The following is a 4,631-nucleotide window of genomic DNA, read 5'->3' on the forward strand; positions in this document are numbered from 1 at the left end:
TATCTTATCTTTGCCTCTTGGCTACCCTCTTCTCCAGCCTCTGCTTCTACCTTTGCTTCTGGACTGCTCTGTCACAGACTCCTCCTGCTCACTAAACCGTGTTACCTCTTCAGTTTCTGACACCTCCTCCTTCTCCCAGTATTCTTCTTCTCCCTCTGACCACTCATTGTCATCCCACCACCAGTCCCCTTGCTCAGAACCCTTTCCCCTTGCTGGTTCCCTAGCTGGTGCCTCCCACCACTTTTCTGCATCCAGCCAGTCCCTGACACTTGTTTGCTTAGTTTGCTCATCAAGGTGGTGGAATTATGTACCTTCAGTTCATATGGATGTGCTTGGGGACAAAGCCTGTTTAACAATTACAGGTTTTGTTGGAATGTAGGAACCTCCTTGATGAATCAGAGATCCATGGCCCACCTGGTCCGACACCCGATTGTCAACATCAGCCAGTATGAAGTCACTAAGAAGCCACACTCCTCCATTGTCTCCTGAGACAGACGGATGCCAACTGTACCGAGTGCTATAAATGGTTGATGTGAATGTGGCTTAATAGTCATTGATAGACCTGACCTACATTTCTAGTTATCTCTACCCAACTAAATTGGGCTAGAACCCGTGATCTTCATATACGTAGCCAGCAAGGATATTGCTCACTTTAATGGCTCACACTTGCTTGGGAGAGTGTGCATACCTAGATGTACTATCTTCTTCCTAAATCCTGTTTTGTAGGGTGTGATTGAAAGCATATTCTAGGACTGAGGTTTGGCAAAGATGAAAGTTTTCAGCTGATCTTGAGTCATCCCAATGAGCTATTTTGGGATTTCTCTGGAGCAAGCAATTCTGCATTGAAACATAATACCAAATGCCTCCTATTCCAGTACTCTGAAATGACATGGGAATGCTTTGGGGATAATGTGGAGCAAAGAAAGGAAATCCAACATACACTCAATGCTTATTCGTTAACTAGTGAAACACTCATGGAATGAAACACAATGTGATTATAAAGGTAGGCTGAAGTTGTGGTGGCCACTGCATATTTATCATTGACCCTTCACTTATAGGCCTTGTGGAGCCTGACATGCTTAGTTTGTTGGTTGCTGCACAGGCAAATTGTTCTGGGATGAGAATGGGCATTGGATTCATGGAAGCTGATTCACAAAATGCCTTCCTAAAGCACAAGAAAGTTGTGATATCCTTGCAGCTCCCCGGACGAAGGGCATTTGCGGGTGCTTCCCTCATAGTGTCTCACAGCCTATTGCTGTGGGAGTGCGTTCAAATCCTGCTTGTGGGTTTCACAATAGGGCATTTAGTTGGTCACTGTGTGAACAGGATGCTGGACTAGATAGGCCTGCTTTGGGCTGATCCTGCAGGGCTCTTCTTATGTTCTTAATATTTTCTGCTCACTTATACCACCCAAGAGACAAAAGAGTTCAGAAAGAGAAGGTGGGCAGACTCACAAGGCAGGCATTGTGTGGAATATCTCTTTCTATAAGAGAATTCTGATGGCCTTCTGCAGACATCATGTGTAACTATGGCTCTGGGCTATGTCTGAATATTTCAAAACATGGGGGAAAATTGTCTGGAAACCAGGATATGAATGCAGAATGCAATGTGAGTTTTTGAATGTTCTTATAAAGTATTCCTTCATGCAGCACATAGCTGAACTGCGGAACTCTCTCCTACAGGAGGCAGTGATAGCCACCAACTTGGATGGCTTTAAAAGAGGACTGGACAAATCCATAGAGGAAAAGGTTATCAATACCTACTAGCCATGATGACTATACTTTGCCCCAGAGTCAACGGCAGTACAGTGGAACCTGGGGTTACAGACGCTGCAGGTTACAGACTCCGCTAACCCAGAAATAATACCTCGGGTTAAGAACTTTGCTTCAGGAGGAGAACAGAAATCGTGCTCCTGCGGTGCAGCAGCAGCAGGAGGCCCCATTAGCTAAAGTGGTGCTTCAGGTTAAGAACAGTTTCAGCTTAAGAATGGACCTCCAGAACGAATTAAGTTCTTAACCCGAGGTACCATTGTAATGATTCTGAATGCCAATTGCTAGGAGCCGCAGGAGGGGAGAGTGCCCTTGTGCTCAGGGCCTGCTTGTAGGTATTGCAGAAGAGGCATCTGGCTGGCCACTGTGAGAACAGGATGCTGGACTCGATGGGCCCCTTTTTGCCCAATCCAGCAGGACTCTTGTTAAGTCTTCAAACAGCAGGCTTTTCTTCTGTTCTTAAACCATGGTTTGCATTAACCATAATTAAGGCCACTGCTTTTTTCTTCTTCTGGTGGTACTCACCAGTCCGCAATACCAGCACCCATTTTCTTTTCTTTTCAAATATTGGCTTCTAAAGTGAGCGTGTGAAGAGGGCCCCTTGGCATTGCCATCCCTGGTGGTGGCAATTCCTCCTTGTTCTCGTCCTGTGGCAGCACAGCTTCAGGAAGCTGCTGGGCTGCCGCTGCACCCATCACCGCCAGCTCCAAGGCTGGAGGAAAGCTCTTAGTGGGCAACAGGCAGGCTGGGTCCATGGGGGCAGTGGCAGTAGCGGCCGGGCCAGGCAGCACCAAGAGGACTCCGGCTTCCTCAAAGGCCTCACTGACAGTGCAGAGGTGGGAGGCCACATCTCCCGGCAGCAGGAAATTCAGCTCCAGGAGCTCAGCAGGCCTTTGTCCCACACTGAGCCCAATGTGCAGCGTGGCCTGTCTGGCAGCAGCCAGTCAGCTGAGAAGGGTATTTCATGGTGGGCACCAGCACTGTTTTTTTGTTTAGAAATATAGGCACTGATAAGGCAATTCTTTTCTGCTTGCTGTCCAGCAAGCAGCTTTCGCTGGTATCTCCTCATACTAGCTCCCTGAGGGGGAACCACACACAAAACTGTGGTTCAGTGCAGTTTTGAGATTTTTAACTGCGGACAGGGTGGCAAATCGTGGTTAGCCATAGTTATAAGTTACATCTGTGCTAGTTTTCTGTATGTGTATACTCCTCTCGCATGAACGTATCAATCGGCTCCTTTACAGGAGATGTTTAAAAGCTGGCACCGTGCCCCTTTCAACCTGGAAAGATCTTGACAATAAAGATGCAGTCTATGAATGAGCCGAACTGTATGCTTTCTTCAACAAAATCGTAGGCGGCACATGTCTCCCCCCCCAACACAATCGCCAGAGAAAGCGCCCACAATGCATACAGCTCTAAGACAAAACTCTTCACGCAGTCCCTATTTCCCTCTCAAGTGTCTGTTCCTGTTTCTTTCCAGCCCGTATTAAGTTAACCTGAAAAAGGTTCAGTCCCTTTGTTTCAATGACTTGTGAGATGATGTCGCTGCTCACATTTCACTTTGCGTTGCTTAAATTGCCAATCATGGATCTAGCCTTCTATCTGCTGTCAGCTCAGCTTGGATTATCACCTCGGATGCAAGAGGGGGTGGTGGAGCGTGTGTGTGTGTGTTGGAGGGGGGGTGTCTCGGCGTTTTGATGATGCGGTGAGCACTTCCTCCCCCACCCTCCAAGTTCCCCCTCCCCACATCCCACTTTGCAAAATCACATTATTCTAATGAGGATGCAAATGAAAAGAAAAGCTGTGGGAAATGGCTGGAGATGAGTGGCTTGTCAAAAATGTTTTGCATGAGAGTGGGGAAGGAAGCAGGGCCACTCAATGGGATAATGCACTTCTTGCGCTGCGCATGGGCTTCTCCTTAGACCCCTGTGGTACACGGCCAGGTAAGAAGGCAGCCATTTCTCCCAACACAGAGAAAAAACACACTTACCTGGTTCTCATGTAGAGACTTCAGTCACCTTTGCTTTATTTGAAGACCTTGGCCACCATGGGCATGATTCTTTTTCCATATATATATATATATATATATATGCAGGTTTTGGTGTCCTCGGGTGTCTTCCCGTGTAAAAGTTGGGGTGTCTAGGCGACGTTTCGACGAGGTCTCACTCGTCATCTTCAGGCTGGTGCTTTCGGCTTCTTGTTACTGGAACAGAGCAGGATCTCAGTGTTTGAACTCAAACACTGAGATCCTGCTCTGTTCCAGTAACAAGAAGCCGAAAGCACCAGCCTGAAGATGACGAGTGAGACCTCGTCGAAACGTCGCCTAGACACCCCAACTTTTACACGGGAAGACACCCGAGGACACCAAAACCTGCATTCCTGTACCCGTGAAAATCTACGAAAGCAAATATATATATATATATATATATATATATATGCAGGTTTTGGTGTCCTCGGGTGTCTTCCCGTGTAAAAGTTGGGGTGTCTAGGCGACGTTTCGACGAGGTCTCACTCGTCATCTTCAGGCTGGTGCTTTCGGCTTCTTGTTACTGGAACAGAGCAGGATCTCAGTGTTTGAGTTCCTATAAATACTGTTGAGGGGGTGTGGTGTATAGCCTCCAATGTTCTGGGCAGAGAGGAAGTTCCCAGGCTAGTGTGCCTTTTCTTCTTTTGTTCCTTAATTACTTGAGGGATATCTTGAGTGATTTCTTGAGTGATATCCTGAGTACCACTTAGGTGGGTCATTAGGTGTGGATTAGTTGCTAAAGTCTTTGTGTCTTGACCTCTTGAACTTTGTGAAGAGTTTTTCTGAGAAGATGGCTGTACTGCACTTAGTTGTGCTCTGGCTTGGCTTCGTGTATA

At 47.1% G+C, this 4,631-nt stretch overlaps 1 protein-coding gene across 1 annotated transcript in view; it reads right to left on the bottom strand.

Moving 5' to 3' along the window:
- The window catches only part of LOC309375801 (uncharacterized protein), a gene marked incomplete at its 3' end in the record, with an annotated part of 139,432 nt that extends 135,464 nt beyond the window's left edge, over nucleotides 1-3,968 (bottom strand). The window contains exon 1 of the mRNA XM_081921724.1: nucleotides 3,926-3,968. The remainder of the gene's footprint in view (nucleotides 1-3,925) is intronic.
- Between the last annotated feature and the right edge of the window lie 663 nt (nucleotides 3,969-4,631).

Source organism: Podarcis melisellensis (genome assembly GCF_964234715.1).
Source record: "Podarcis melisellensis genome assembly, chromosome: 8".
NCBI classification, from domain to species: domain Eukaryota; kingdom Metazoa; phylum Chordata; class Lepidosauria; order Squamata; family Lacertidae; genus Podarcis; species Podarcis melisellensis.